The sequence below is a fragment of the Agelaius phoeniceus genome, chromosome Z (assembly GCF_051311805.1).
Source record: "Agelaius phoeniceus isolate bAgePho1 chromosome Z, bAgePho1.hap1, whole genome shotgun sequence".
Lineage (NCBI taxonomy): Eukaryota > Metazoa > Chordata > Aves > Passeriformes > Icteridae > Agelaius > Agelaius phoeniceus.
This window is the reverse complement of record NC_135303.1, coordinates 9,609,790-9,625,979: the sequence shown is the minus strand read 5'-3', so window position 1 is coordinate 9,625,979 and position 16,190 is coordinate 9,609,790. Positions and strand designations below refer to the sequence as shown.

Below are 16,190 nucleotides of genomic sequence, written 5' to 3'. Positions count from 1 at the left end.
TCTGTCCTGAGGTATTCAGGGGACCTGGAAATCCCTGCAAACAACAGGGACATAAGATAGACACCAATAGATGTCACAATAGATGGTCACAAAATGAAAATTTTGCAATCTGCTATTTTCAAGCTCTCTGCTGAAAATCAGCAAGGAGCATCCAGGCAAAGGTATTTTAGAGATTTTCACTGCGTCCAAAACAGAGAGCTAGACTTTTGAAATGCCAGAACTGTGAATGAATAATTCTTCCTCTAAAAAATTACTTATTCTGTGAACCACATGGTAAGGCATGAAAGAGTTTTGACAGTTTATTCATCAGTTCTACCAACAAAACAAAATAATGTTTCACAGAAAGACAACACTCATATCTCTTAGCATCTAGATGGGTTTTTCTTAGTGTCTGTCTCAGGTTAAACAAATTCACTTTATTCCCACTCATTAGCAATCAGATACCTGAAATTCCATCAGAACAGTTACAAATCCAAATATTAGGACTCAATGTTCACTTTTGAGAAAAAAAAGTGTTACATTTATGATGAAAAGAAATCTAATAAGCAGTAAAACCACAGAGAGGAGAAAGTTAGAAGCAACACACAGCATGTATCTCAGGGAATGAATAAAACCCCAAACACACAAGTTTGCTTAGAGCTGTGAAATTTTAAAATGATACAATATGTGTATGTCATACTCAAGCTGTGGCATTCATGTGCTAATGGCAATTATCAGACCTTGATGATAACATCAGTCCTTCCTAAGAAAAAGAAAGCGTGTTTGAAATTGTTTGATGAGGATTCACTTGACTGTCAACAAATTATTTCCTCCTGAGAATATGATTTTGGGGGATGAAAGCCCTGACTTCAGAAGACATTTGGAATGACAGAATCAGAGAATGGCTTGGGTTGGAAGAGAACTTAAAAGACCATCTAGTTCCATCTCCCTGCCATTGGCAGGGACATCTTCCACTAGACCATTAGGAATTGCTCAGAGCCCAGTCTGGCCCTGAACAATTCCAGGGATGGAGCATTCACAGATCCTCTGGGAAACTTGTGCCAGCATCTCATCACTCTCACAGTCAAGAATTTCTTCCTGATATATAATCTAAAAATGCCTTCTTCCAGTACTTTATTTCAGCTCTGGCCATGCACCAGTGTCTTTGGTGTCACTGTCAATGTGGGTAGTTTTTCCCAGAGCAATTTTTTTCTCTTATATGTATTGTGAGACCCCTGCCCTCAGCAAAATCATGAGACACGACATTGCCTCCCCCGGCTATTGTAGTGATACTTTTTACAGAGATTTTAAAAAGAGATATCCTTATTTGCTAGTGGAAATTGAAGAGAAGTTTAAATAATCCCTCCCCTTGTCCATGCAGCGAATTCTTACTGCAGAGAAAGCTGCTTTGTGTCCCAGCTGAGATGAATGATCACCCCAGTTTAAAGGCAGTTAAATGAGAAGTTGTCCTTAATTAAACCAAAACTAGGGGCAACACTAAGCAAGAGAAAAGTTGCTACTGAGAAAGTAATATCTCCAGTGAGTAAAGCACAATTAGACAAAAAATCCTGATATGAGAGCTTGGTCATAACCTCTCTATTGCCTAACCCATCAAATATTCCTTGTTTTCCCCTAGATAGCTGATACTCCATTTTTTCTTTAAACTGTAAAAAAGTCAGTGTCTTTACACAGCAGATGGCAAATGTTACTCCATTATCTTTTCTCACACATAGTGGGATATTTTGGCCATGCTTTAGCTTACGCTATTTGGCAGACCACCAGGAAAAAAAAATTCACCTTAAGACTAAGGCTTTCATTTTTTACCATTGGTTTCACAAGATCAGAATCTTCAGACTAGGTTATCAGAAAATTGTTTGACAGAGAAAAGGAGACAAATCCACAGGCATCCAAGAAAAGGTATTCAGTTCAAAACTAGGTGAATGAAAAATGCAGAAGACCTGTTAAATTGTGTAATCATTTGGGTGATGCTGTAATTTTTCCAACTACTTCCAGGGAAGGTGTAGAAAAGGCAGAGCCAGACTCACCCACCTGGGGGAAAGGAGATCTCTGGTCACCATGAAAGTGGTCAAACACCAGCACAGGAGTCCAGAGAGCTTGTAAAATTTCCAGCCTTGCAGGTATTTGAACCCAGCAGCTCAAAGAAACCTGAACTACAAAAAGGACCAGCGACCTCCAGGGGTTCTCTCCAGCCTGCATAGCTTGACTGATTCCACCTCTTACATTCAATTAATGCATGCATCCATCAATCCATAATGGAGTATAATTCTGTAATTTCTCTTTTTTTATCATAACACTCATTTTAAGGACAGGAATTTTGCCTTAGCAACATTCAGTGAAACACCAGGGTTCATCAATAAAGTACATAAATAAATAACTCCCATAAGTAGATTCAGTTCCTCCTCCCTTGTCTTATTTTATGGAAAGAATCAATTCACTAGGAAACACCTTAAAAGGGTCCAATTTTTCCAGTTTGTTTTTTTTTTTTTTTTAAATCCCATATTTTCAAGGAGCTTTTCTCAGGTAAATCTATGTTGGCAGATTTTTTTCCGAGAGAATGGTAATTTTTCCAAACACCTTTAGCTAGCAAGCTGCTGGCAGAGAATCAACATTCCTGAATAATTTATTGCTGTTAAACTATTCTACCACCTGCATCTATTATTCTCCCACTTCAACAACAGTTTGGTTTTTGGCTTGCCCTGGTGTTCATTCACCAGGGCAAGCCAAAAACCAAGCTCCCTGCTTATTCTTGTGCAAACAACAGGAGGTTTTTTGCTACTCATTTTAACATGTACTACTCAAACCATTAATATGTTTCATTTCCTGGACTGTGACATCGGTATCACAGCATGCATTCCTATGAATAAAATGCTAGGACCACACAGCAGGAGACAAAACTGTTTGCTGAATTACTGAGAGTACATCATCTATTGGCATGATATTCTGACTCTGCAAAGCAGACTGAAGTAGGCCAGGGCACCCATTTGTCCTAAAAAACAGCTTCTATCCCAGTTTCATAAAAACATTTTTGGACAGATAATCAGAACCATTACAAACTCCACATCAAAACTATAAACTCTGAATCACCAGAATGTGCTGTGCAGAGAGTCTTTGGCAGTACTGGCACAGCAATTCTCCCTTCTCCAAAGCTCACTGCTCTCTTATCCTGGCTTTTAGAGGTTACAGCCCTGCCACCCATTTTCTCTGTGACCTAAAAGAAATGTTTGTTTCCCCTGCTGTCTCCCTCCTCAGTCTCCCAATACCAAGAGACACATCCTCTGTCCTGCTGGCTTTGGGGCTAGCTGCTATAAATCAGTAACCAGCCACCTCCCCTGTCCATCAGCTTTGAAGATCCTTTAGAAACTGTCCATTTTGTCCTGGAGGATGCAATTTGAATGGTTTAATAGAGAAGCAGTTTTGGCAGGACACAGGCCTATGCCAACTCCCCTAGTATGGCCACCCAAAGGAACCTCTCTGGTTCCGACCTTGAAATGGATCTTTTTGTCTCTTTGACTCATTGACAGCCGCCAAAAAAAGTAATGTGAATTTTTCACCATGTAGTTAGCAGCATCTGAGGACAAAGAAGTCAAGCTCCACTACATTCTAGCACCTCACAAATGAAAGCCTTCTTTAGGGAAAATTAATCAATCCACATTTCTCAGCCTGCCTTCTGCTAGCGGTTTTCAAGATCATTCAGGAACTTTGCAGTCAAATATGTAATTTCCTGAAAAATGAAGCTACAGTGATGTAGAAAATACCACTGTCATACTATTCAAAAGTCATTGAATAAAGGTGAGAATGCTCCTGATTTGAGGCAGGTCTCAGGTTCTTTGTTTATACTAGCAGGTACCTCAGCAAGGCTCCTTGAATGGTGTGAGAATGCTCAGGCAGAATCACTGCTTTAGGCACCTGTATATTTGCTTGGAATCTGTTTGATTAAAAGGAGTTCCTCCAGTTAATAACTCTAGATGGAAAGGCAGTTTTTCCCCCCATTGTGGTTCACTCTCCTTTTTTCTATAGTATACAGCTCCTAGTTATTGTCTCACAGTAGATTGTCCTGCACTGGAGATCAGGTACATTGCTTTTGGGAGAAAAGTTGTTTGCTATTAATCAGTTTTTTTACTTCTTGCTAAGGTATTCGACTGCTGACCAAGGCATTGCCCCATCCCACTACACTGTGATATTGCTCTTCAGCCACTTAGTGCCCCAGTCAGCAGTACCCTTCTCTGCAGGTAGCAATTTCACATAAAAAGGTTTCATTCTTCTCTGACATTAAAATATGCTCTCACTTTTCCAGGTCCACACTGAATAAGTTTTATTCAGTCAGTCTTTTTTTTTCTGTGAATGCAGAGTGGCATTACCACTCTCTGGCTGCTCGCACTCACCACAAAATAACGAGAGTGAAGTTCTCCTGCCTCACCTGCAGTGGTACAAATACCATAAAAGCAGAGAGCTATGGCAAATCATTAATTAATTAATTTTCTTCACAGGGGCTGCGTTAGAATTTGTGCAGAAAACAGAGCTGATAACACAGGGATGTTTTCATTACTGCCCTGAGCCAAGGCCTTCTCTGCTCCTCAATCTACTCAACCAGTGAGCAGATAAGCAACCAGCTGCATTGGTTACTCAGAGACTAAACACTGGCTGTGGAACCTCACATGCAGTGGATCTTTGGCTTGGCACAGTTTCATGCTGTGTGAAGGGCACAAAGCAGCTTGTGAGAGAGATTCCTCATGATATCAGGTATGCCACACAACCCTGAAAAATGGAACACAGATAAGTATTAAAGGTCAAGAAAAACATCCCATCCCTTCAACTTCCATGCAAAAACACAATAGCTGCTGAAAATACAAAAGCCTTCTGCTGAAGTCCTGTAAATTTCCCTTTTACTCACAGACAAGGAAATTAGCAATTTATGTTTAAATCTGTGTATTTTAACATGTTTAGGTTTCTCCTGAGACCTCACACAATGTTAATAAAATCTTGCTCTATTCTGGACAAAATGTCAGAAATTAATATATGTTCCAAAAGACAAAAAGTTTATCTTTTCCAAACCAAGAGCCACCACCTTAGATAAAAGTTGTATGCACAAAAGAAAAAAGTTTCCCATTCGCATTAAACTGTCCCAAAAGAAGCTTAACATTATAACTCAGTCTAGACCTGTTGGATTTTCAGTATATCAAAATTTATTACATATTTCAGAGCAATTTTTCCATGAGCCAGTGTCTTGTCTCCTTTGGAGGTATATTTAAACATTCACATGCACTGGAGAATTACATTATTGAATATGCTGCAGAGAATATTAAAAATGGAGTGCTGACAAAAGTTTGTTTGGTTTGAATAGAAAATTCTGACTCCTGCTCATGATCGTTGCTATGACTTCAGTCTGAATCACACAAGGAAACATTAACCTGTTGGAGCAAGGCCAAAGGAGTCTCCAAAGATGCTGAGAAGGATGGAGACAGGCTGAGAGAGCTGGGGTTGTCCAGTCTGGAAAAGAGAAGGCTCCAGAGAGACCTTGGAGACACTTCCAGTATCTAAAGGGGCTCCATGAGATCTGTAGGACAAGGGCATGCTAGGAAGAGGGGTGATAGCTTCAAACTGACAGGGGGTAAGTTTAGATAAAATACGAGGAAGAAATTATTGACCGTGAGGATAGTGAGGCCCTGGAACATGTTGCCCAGACATGTTGTGTCTGTCCCATCCCTGGAAGTGTCCAAGGCCAGGTTGGATGGCCCCATAAACAATCTGGTCTAGCAGAAGTTGCCCCTGCCCCAAGGCAGTGGGATTAGAACAGAGTGGTCTTCAAAGACTGTTCCAACTCAAATGGTTTAATATTTCTATGATTCTCTGATTATCTGCTAAAGGAACACTGTGGCCTCTACCACTGGCCAGAGTACATTAAAACAGTAGCTTTTTCCTTTTCTGTTATACTTCCTGCTGCCTAAAAATAACACCCAGCACAATTTGAGGTATTGTACAGTACTCATACCCTTTCTCAGGAGACTGACAATCCTCAGACATGAAACCCCAATCATAAAACCAGACCAATGTGATCAAACATGGTAGGCAGATTCTCAAGAAACAGAAATCAATACAACCCTGCTGAAATCCTTGAAACTGAGCCAACAAATTAAGTAAAAGATGAAGGACCTGATCCACAGGCCAAACACAATGATATTTTTTAATCTTCTCTTAGAAGGGGTAGAATGTGGAGGTCATCACTGGGAGATGTAATGTGTGTTTTAAAATGTCCATTTCTTTGCATCACTTGCATTTCCTACATTCCCTAACATTTCTGTGGATATCACACAGTCCCTTCCTATCAAAAATCCTCATTTTAGAGAGTCACTTTGCTTCACTTTAGAGAACCAAAGTCTTTTACTTTGGTTCTCTAAAGCTCCTCAAACAGCACAGAGATTTGCAGAACACTGTTGGAGGAGATTTTGAAGAAGCTACCACAAAGGTGTGCTGCCTCATGATTTGGCTGATAAAGTACCTATTCCTCAAGACTGTTGATCAGACATAGTTTTGTGGAAATTAGACATGTGCAGGCCTGAGCATACTGACAAGAGATCTCTGCTGCACTCAGACACATTCAGATATGGGATTTCTGAATATCAATATTCCTCCATCTCCACCAGCTGGAGCTGTACGGCACACCAGATGACCATGTGTGATGGAATGTCTGTGTGTCACATTCTCCATGCAAAAATACTACGTCTACATTTGCTAAAAAAAAAATACCTGGGTCTGTTTTCTCCTCAGTTTCACCCAGCTTGAATATAAATCCCAGACCCAGGACAACATTTGGTGAGTCATTAATAGAACACAGAAGGTGACAGAACTCTAAAAGAGAGTTTCAGTTTATTAAAAACCACAGTGTAGGGAAGAAATGTAAAATGTAAACATGCTTCAGGATGCATTTGATACAGCACATTGCAGAAGGACAGAGGTTTGATGTTTTCAAGACATAATGTTTAGGGCAATCAATGCCTCCAGTCCTCCAGCACTGTAACTTGAGATGCCAGAAAGCCACATGAGCAACAAAATGATCAGAAACTGCATATTAAAGGCAGTATAAGTCTTTCACAGCTTTACACCTGAAACTGATGGTGTGAGTTCATGTGGTGCTAACAGCTCACTAGCACATGCTAGAAAAGGTGGGTATAAAATGCAAGATGTCTGCATGATAGAAGTCCAAGGGGCTGTTCCTAGGATAAGCATTATTTGGATGAGCAGGAATTAGCATTAATTGTCTTCCTGGAAGATAGACTCCTAGAATGGTTAAGGTTGGAAAAGACCTCAAAGTTCATTGGGCTAATGCAGCACTGCTTTGTTAACCACTAAACCATGTCCCCAGGTGCCCCATCCACACACCTCTGGAACACTTCCAGGGACAGCGATTCCATGGTCAGTCTCCTCCAATGCGTGACCACACATTCAGTGAAGAATTTTTTTTTCCTAATATTGATACAAACTCCCACCCCTTGATGCAACTTGAGGGCATTTCCTCTTGTCCTTTCACCCTATAGTGGATTAGACAAATTACAGGGTCCAGGTCTTGTACACTTGTGTGGGACATTTTGGAAAGACAGATGAAGTAAAAACCCTGCAAAAAGATCCTGATGAAGGAGATACACACCTGTACTGCTGCAGATCCCTAAGCCTTGTCTGTGCATTTAAATGTTTCCTCCTGCCGATACCTATGCCTAACAAAGAAGGAAAATAAACTTCATTCTGAGGAGATTAAAGCAAGAACACACAACACACTTTGCCCTTTATTCACGTCTGCCACATTTGAGAAGATTGTGCTCCAAATTTTCTCGTCAGAATCTGCTTTTAATTTCATAGTGATTAATTTTGCAATGTAGCAGTCTATGTTCTGTTCAACAGCTGATTTTTGCTTTGCAATAATTTGTTTTTATGATAAGAAATCTTCAAGGTGAACAAAATCAGGAAGAAATGTTAAAATAATTTAGAATATTAATTTGAAAGCAAAATGGATGAACAACAAACACAGTTCTCACAGTTTTGTTTTAGTAGTGTGTAGACACATTTCTTGCCTTGTCACTTGCAGGCTGACAGCATCTATACCATATTTTCCTCAGCAAATAGCAGGATGGGAGGCTGGAATTAATATTTGTTTGGGTCTTTTTTCCAAGCTAGTTTTATATAGCACACATCCAAAAGGCATGCATAAACTCAAATCTATAAAAACCCCTTGGTTTTCATCTCCTTTTCCAATGCAAATCCCGTTTCAGATTTATCACCACTTAACATCAGGAGAACAGAACACTCAGAATGCTGTGCATGGCACTTGTCTGTTTGCCAGTAGAAAAGATAGCAAGCTTTAACCAGGAACTAAACAAGGAACTTTTAGAGATAGGCTTCACTCTGGCACCAGCCTGGTAAGTATCAGATTTAGCCTTGTGCTTGACAGTACTTTTTACTAAAGGTTGTTCATTTATTGCCTCCCTGTTGGTTTTTTTTGGGGTTGGTTTTTTTTTGTTCTAGTCCTTTGGGACAGCAGGGACAGCTGGCTTCCTCCTCAGCAGCCACACTGCTCATGTGTTTGGGTGTGAATGGGCTTCTCTGTCTTCAGAAAGGCTACCCCAGTTTTAGTCTTCAGTGGAAACACAGTTGTACAGCTAGCTGTCCATGCAAAGTGCATTCTGCTCCCCACTCTGGAATATGGGGAAGCTTCTAGACATCACCCTGCAAGGGATTTTAAGTGTTTTCTCCTCATTGTGTCTGGGGTAGAATTATTTTCTTCCCAAGGGCTGGTATGAGGCTGTGTTTTGGATTCGTGCTGGGCACAGAGCTGATAATATAGAGATGTTTTTGTTATTGCTTGAGCAGAGCCAAGGCCTTTTCTCCTCCTCCTGGGGAGGCCTGTGGGAGTACCTGGGAGTTTAGGAGGGGACAGAGCCAGGACAGGAGATGCAAACAGTCCAAAGGGACATTCCAGACCATATGGCATCATGCTCAGTGTGGGGGAAGAAGAAGGAAGTGGGGGACATGTGGAGTCATGGTGTTTGTCTTGTGCTTATCTTCCCAAGTCACCATTACATGCAACAGGGCCCTGCTCGGCCTTCCTGTGGGGAGCAGGGAGTTTAATTCCTGTTTTGCTCTACTCATGTGCATGGGTTTTGCTTTCCCTATCAAACTGTTTGTATTTCAAGCCATGAGTTTTCCAGCTTTTATGCTTTTGATTATTTTCCTCAATTCCTCTGGCAGGGGAGTGAGTGAGCTGCTCTGTGGGTCTGGACTGCTGGCTGGGGTTAAACCACACCACCTCCTCAAACTGCTTTCAACAAGTCCATCAGTGTCACCCACAGCTTAATCCCACCTGCTTCACACTCATTTTTTTGGTTGGCTTATGTTTGACTTTTTCATCTGATGCAATTTATAGTCAGATTCTGACACCCTGGCTCTGGCTGACCTCAGCTTCACTCATGGGTTTGTGCCACTCTTTGCAATAACACAGGTAAAGAGCTAACATGATCCCTTATGCTCATTAAGGACACCCTCCTTTCACCCTGAATCCTTTAGGTAATCCAATTCAACTGCTCACTTTAATACCCTTGATTTGATTGTGTCATTTGAATGGCACTAAACCAATGTTCTTCTTCCAGTATAATTCCCATTAAGATCAAAATAATTGTTCATGATTCCTTACTCTCTTCTACACAATAATAGTAAAGAGTTCAACACACACTAATTTACTTTGCTTCCTTTAGTTGCCTCTGCCTGATGAATCACAGAGGATCCCTAAAGACCAGAAAGAAAAAGCAAGATAGCAACAAAACACAATCAGGTTTTGATTTTTTGCTTGCTCCCAGTCCAAACCTATCTATGTACCTCCTGTGCTTTCACTCTGTCTACCCTAGCTACAAAAATGAGGGCTGTGGAAGGCTCCCTGAGGACCTCTGCATCCATCATAATTTTCAGTTTGGCAGGAGAGAAAAAAAGGTGACTAGCCACTAGTCTGTGCTGGAGAGAGGAATCACACAGCCTCTGCTAAAAGGATGCTGACTGCAGGAAAAACATGATAAAGCAAGATCCAGGTGGTAAGAAAATTCTATAAATACTCTTAATTGCTAACCAAGCTGTCACCAGCACTTGTGTTATCATGCCTATCTGCATCAATCACCTGGAGAGAAACACTCAGAAAACATAGCTCTGCTAATTCCTCTGTTTATTGAACTATTCACTTGTTTGCAAAATGCTGCCTGCACCTGTCTTGAACTGCAGCTCCCAGGGACAAGCCCCCACTTTGTTCTGCTTGTACAGCAATAAGCACTGAAAAGAACGCAAAACAAACAAATAAACAAACAAAGAACCCAAAGAAAAAAGACCACACAGAATTAAAAAAAAAATTAAAAAAAAAAAAACAAAACAACAAAAAAAAAACCACACACACACAAAAATACACACAAAAAACCCACCAAACCTCTAAACCCCCTGGCTAACATTCTCTGTCAGGGAGATCTGGGATGCTATGGAATATTAATCCCAATATTTCCGGATGAGATGTGCCTGGCCCCATCTCACCCTTGCTGCTGGACCAAAGGCTGCAGCTGTGGTGTTTCACCTCAGAGATACCTTTGGCCGGCTGGGTGCTGCAGCTGGGCACTGGGAACAAATCCAGGCATAGTAGAAATTCAGTTTACCTCTGGTGAAAAAGGTTCAGGCAACGGTGAAGAGAAAGGAGAGGATTCTATCGTGGAGTTTTAATCCAGAGTTTTATTCCAGGATGATAGACCTCTGAATCTTGTAACCGCTCCCAATAGAATCCCAACCGCATGGTCCCGTCTCCTTTTAAGCCCCGGGGAACGGGAGAGGGGAAGGGACAGGTGAGGCACCAACCAGGTGTGAGGAAGGGAAGGCTCAAGGGATACAGACACTTGGACAGGCCAATGAGTCTGGACCTGAGGGGCATCTTTTGAACTTCTGCCAACCACACGATGCCCTTCCTGGAACGTTAAGATTGATGGACAGCTCCTAGCAGGAGGGCAAAGGGGAAAGGAAAGGTTGGCACACCTGGGGGGTTGGGATAGGTGAAACAGGAAATGGCATCACACTGCAACAGGATGCAACTCAAACACACATCTCAATTATCAGGGAAGTTTTGGCAGGCTTCAGACACAACCTCCTCCTGCAGCTGCCAAAGCACAGAGCAGCTACAGAAGTCAGAGCTGAGGTTCAGAAGGAAAGTTTCCCTTTCAGGACTGTGTATCTTTCCAGGCAATAAGATGGTCACATAAATCTGCAAAAATGGATGAAAACATAATGCCAAGCCAACAGATTAATTTATTCACAAGGCATTTCCTGCATGTTATATTAATTCCAGCACGGAAAAAGCATTCTGAAAATTAGCACATGAGCTATGTGTGGTACCTTAATTGCCTGTTAAGGTTAGAAGAACACTGCTTAGGAAACAAGTAAAGTGTTTTTTACTACCATGTGCAGCTTTGACCTTCAGGCAGCTTCAGTGTAGGCTCTAATTGCACGTTTATTTACAGATATTACAGCAAACTTCCACAAGAAGGGGCCAGAAAGAAGAAAAGACCTAGAACACTGTGTAAAGCAGCTTTTGTGCCAACACTGACAAACTGCTTAGCATTTTTCACTGCTGAGTTTAAGTGCTGGGGCATGTCAGAGCAAACCAAGAAACATTCTGAGGAGGCAGATCTCCATCAAGCGCCTTTGTTTCTCTAATTTTAGCACCCAGGCAGAGAGGATCAGAGAACAAAATGCTGCTTCAGGTGACCTGGTATCCGTGAGACATTCAATCTGAGAATCCTTCAGAGATTGAGTCCAGGGAGAATAATTGAAGTCTGTAGGCAAAATCCCCATTGCTCTGACACCTGTGACTTCCTACCAGTGCTGATACATGTGCTGCAGTAAAAATGATGATGCCTTGCACCTGTGGTTTTTTACAAATATAAATGAAGACTGAACTGAAAAGGCAGTGGTCCTTCAGCCTTGCTCCTAGGAGTGTCTCTGCTACACACCTCTTCCCAATGCAACATGAAGTGTAAAGAAGGAGACAGAAACAAAGGAATACTCTGATCTACGCCTACATCAATAGCAGACCTCTCTGTCAGATCTTTTGGTGTATTTCAATCTCTGTCATCTTGTCAGTTACATAAATCTATACTCACAATAATTAAAATCAAATCCTTGCTTTGCACTCTCCAAGGTGCATCAGACAGTGCTTTGCACATTTTTTACTGAGATGGCTCAAGGGCAGACATCCAGAGAGCTACAAAAATGCAGCTTATGGTCAGGTAATCAGAGCAATGACAGTGAGAAACTTGTCACTCTTCAGAGGAGCGAAATGTAGCCTGATTTTTCCAGCCCCAGTAAGAAGTAATTGCTGTTCTAGCATTTAATGCAAAAAAATAGTTCTCTTTTCTGGAGGCTAATCCCTGGCAGATGGAGACACAAGTTTACAGCTTAGTGTATTAGTGATTCTTCATTGTGTTGGCTGTGTGGTAATACCAAATGCAGAGTGAACACACCATGCATTGGTCGGGCAGAACTAGTGAATAACAAAGCATTCAAGAAACACCTCAGAGACATAATTTTCTTTCAATTTATATATGTTCTTGTTAGAGGGCTTCTGCTCTAGACTTTCCCCCACTGACCATAGCAAGTCTTTCTCACCGCCTTGCTCTCACAGGGTCAGATATTTCACTGTGTACTGCAGAATGTCAGAGCTGATTGACCTCTCCCTCTCTGAGAAGAACTGGGTCCCATGATGAAGTTTGAAAGTTATTAACACTGCATCCCTCTTCAGAGCTGGTTAGCCAGTTACTGGATCTGAAGGAATTCTACTGTATTGAGAAATCAGGCCAAAATACTACTTTCACAGTTTGTTGAGGACAGTGCATTCCTAGAAGTACATTTCAGAACAGGAAGAATTTCCTTCTTTAGCTTAATTACTTGCTTCCACAACAAATAGGCATGCCAGTAGGTGATGTTTGCTGGTAGCTGGCAGCCAGCTCTGCAGGGGTAGGGAAGGAATATTCCCAGACTGCTCCACAACTAGTTTTGCTTCTGCCTTTGGCAGAGCATACAGAGAACTAAGAATTATAATTAAAATAAATCTGAATTGCATGACTCCACATGTTCTCTAGATTCCACGAATTCTTAATATTTTTTCCTCAAGATTACCCTAGAATTGTGAGTTTAAGCAGATCATACAGGAAAATAAGCAAATAAGCAGATAATATTCTTTAAAACGAATTGCTGAAAATGCTGCTGCTGAACGCCTTCCTAAAATCAGAAGAAGCATAATATACTTTGTGTTGTCACTAGAAAATATTCTAAGTTTCATGAGAGCAAATTTCAGACTAGGTTTGAACATAGTTCCTCTCCCACTGATTGCAGGACACACTGGGCTTTAAGGACACCACCAAGTGTGGAAAAGTGCATTTTGGAAAGAGTTCTCTTTACAGCTCAACCTTTCTTTCAGTGCCTGATCAGCAGCTGAACATGAGCCAGAGTGAGCCCATATGGCCAAGAAGGCCATTGGCAGTCTGGCCTGTGTCAGGAATGGTGTGGCCGGCAGGACCAGGGCAGTGATTCCTCCCCTGAACTTGGCACTGTTTGGGCCACACCTCAAGTGCTGTGTCCAGTTCTGGGCCCCTCAGTTTGGGAAGGACACGGAGGGGCTAGAGCACATCCAGAGAAGAGCAACACGGCTGGAGAAGGGGCTGGAGCACAAGTCCTGTGAGCAGCTGAGGGAGCTGAGGGGGCTCAGCCTGGAGAAGAGGAGGCTCAGAGGAGATGTTATCACTCTTTACAGCTCCCTGACAGGAGGCTGCAGCCAGCTGGGGGTCAGGCTCTGCTCCCAGCTTACAAGGGACAAGACAATAGGACACAGCCTTAAGGTGTACCAGGGAGGTTTAGGTTGGACATTAGGAAGAAATTCTTCACAGAAAGGGTGATCAGACATTGGAAAGGGCTACCAAGGGAGGTGGTGGAGTCACTGTTCTTGGAGGTGTTCAGAAAAAGACTGAACATGGCACTCAATGCCATGGTGTGGTTGATAAGGTGGTGTTGGGTCATAGGCTGGAGCTGATGATCTCAAAAGTCTTTTTAAACCTAAATGGTTCTGTGATTCTGTAAATGAGCAGGTGTGCTTGGCACTGCAACTAGAGTGGATAATTACCAGTTTCTTCTTTCTCTCTTATTGGTGGTGTCACTGTGCCAGGTTTTGCTGCAGGGCAGCCACCAAGTTTCACGTGGACAGTCTGGGCTGTTTTCATGCTTTAATAAATTCTACCATTCCTTTGAGTGCCCAGTGCATTTTTCAAAACAATTTCTTTCAAAAATAGAAACTTGACCAGCAAAGTCTTACCATGCTGGGCAGGCTGTGTGCTCAGCCTGCAGTGATTCTTGGGAGCAGAAGCACGAGGAAATACAGCTCCAAATCCATGTACTCTTTCTCTCTAGCTGTGACAAAGCTGTGGAAGAGGGAGTTGGGATTATTCAACCTAGAGAAGTCTCCAGGGAAACCTTCTTGCAGCCTCTCAGTACTTAAAGGGGGCTTGTAAGAAAGACAAGGACTGTCTTTTTAGTAGGGCCTGTAGGGATAGGACAAGAACTAATAATTTCAAACTAAGAGAATGTAGATTTAGAGCAGGTATAGGGAAAATATTTTTTATTATGTGGTTGGTGAAAAAGTTGCACAGATTGGTCAGAGAAGCTGTGGGTGACCATTCCCAGGAAACATTTAATATCAGGCTGGATGGGAGTGCAAGCAACCTGAAGTAGTGAAGTGTCTGTGTCCTGTGGCTGGGGGGTTGGCCTGATAGGACTCTAAAGGTTCCTTCCAGCCCATAAAAAACTATTTTATAATTCTATATGAGAATTTTTAGCTCTCATGGCTATCTGCAAAGAATGGATGATCCAGCAAGTTTATTGGCATGAGTGCAAACACCTGAAACAAGACAACTGGCTCCACTCTGGCTGAGGCTCCTGCTGCACGCTGCCACAACGTGACAGATCACAACCTCTGAGCCTGTGTTCACCTCCAAAGAGAAGCCAGAGTCCAGACTTGGGCTGAACTGACAAGCTGCATTTCAGCAGGGGTGCTAGCATCAGCTGAGGGGCTCATCTCCCTGTTCCTGCTCCCCTTGCTGCTGCAGCAGTAAATTCTCCAGGGATAATGGTGTGGGCTTGGCAGGGCAGCCCAGGATAGATATCCACTGTCTCATCACAGTGTGCTTGGGGTGCTGCACTAGGTCTGCTGAGAGCAAGAGGCAGGGCAGCAGGGAAAGGGCAGGAGATGTAAAAGGGCAGCTGAGAAAGCCACGAATGCCCCAGATGGGATCTCCACTTACCACGCCAGAATGTTTCCTAACCTGGTCCTGAGCAGTTTTCCTGCACAGCTCCTTGGCTGAACGCTGATTTCCGCCACGGTTTTACTTCCGCTCATGAGGTTACCATGGAAACTTCTATGCCTGAGAAGCTGGGAAGGCCGAGCTGTAGCCTGGAGAATACATAAATCAGTAAGCAGGGAAGTAAGTCAGAAACAAGCAAGGGCTTAGGAAGTGCACCTTTTTCATGAAAGCAGCGCCAGAACATATTAGAAAGGGCAAGAAAGGTGCTGTACACTAGCAGATGCCTCCTGTTACAGGGGCAGAGCACAGGCTAGTGAAGAAGAAGCTGAATTAAAATCTAGAGAGCACAAGGAAGAGACAAAACTCTCACATGAAACCCAGATAATACTTTTGCCTTTCCCTCCTTTCCTAGTAGCATAAATTAGTTTTAACCAGCATCTCATATAAGAAGAACTGCCCTCGATCTTTTTTTTTCCTACACTGTTCTCATCCCCCCTTTTTCCTGGATGCACTCCAATAAACCATAATTTGATTTGCTGCTTTGACCTAATATGTGCACACGGGGATGCACTATTTTTTTTCCTAAAAGTGGGAGTCACACTGCACACAAAGAAGGGAATTCTGCCTCTGTCAAATGCACAGCTGTCAGATATCAGCAGCAGCACAGAGTAGCTCATTCTATATGGGTCAGACAAAAGACTGGGGAAGGTGTTGCAAAAGAGAAACTTAATTCTTTCCCTTCCTCAGCTGTTTACCACTATACTTTCTATGAAAAAAAAAGTGGTGTCTCTGTCTCATAAATATGGTGAAATACTTTACACAGGCATCTTGATT

General features: G+C 42.3%; 1 long non-coding RNA gene across 1 annotated transcript; it reads right to left on the bottom strand.

Annotated features, from left to right (window-relative positions):
- Nucleotides 1-373: 373 nt before the first annotated feature.
- Nucleotides 374-15,434, bottom strand: LOC143692226 (uncharacterized). Its single transcript, XR_013180113.1, has 3 exons — nt 15,357-15,434; nt 14,372-14,477; nt 374-4,755 (listed from the first exon to the last, which is right to left on the bottom strand). It is a non-coding gene; the product is annotated as an uncharacterized LOC143692226 (long non-coding RNA).
- Between the last annotated feature and the right edge of the window lie 756 nt (nt 15,435-16,190).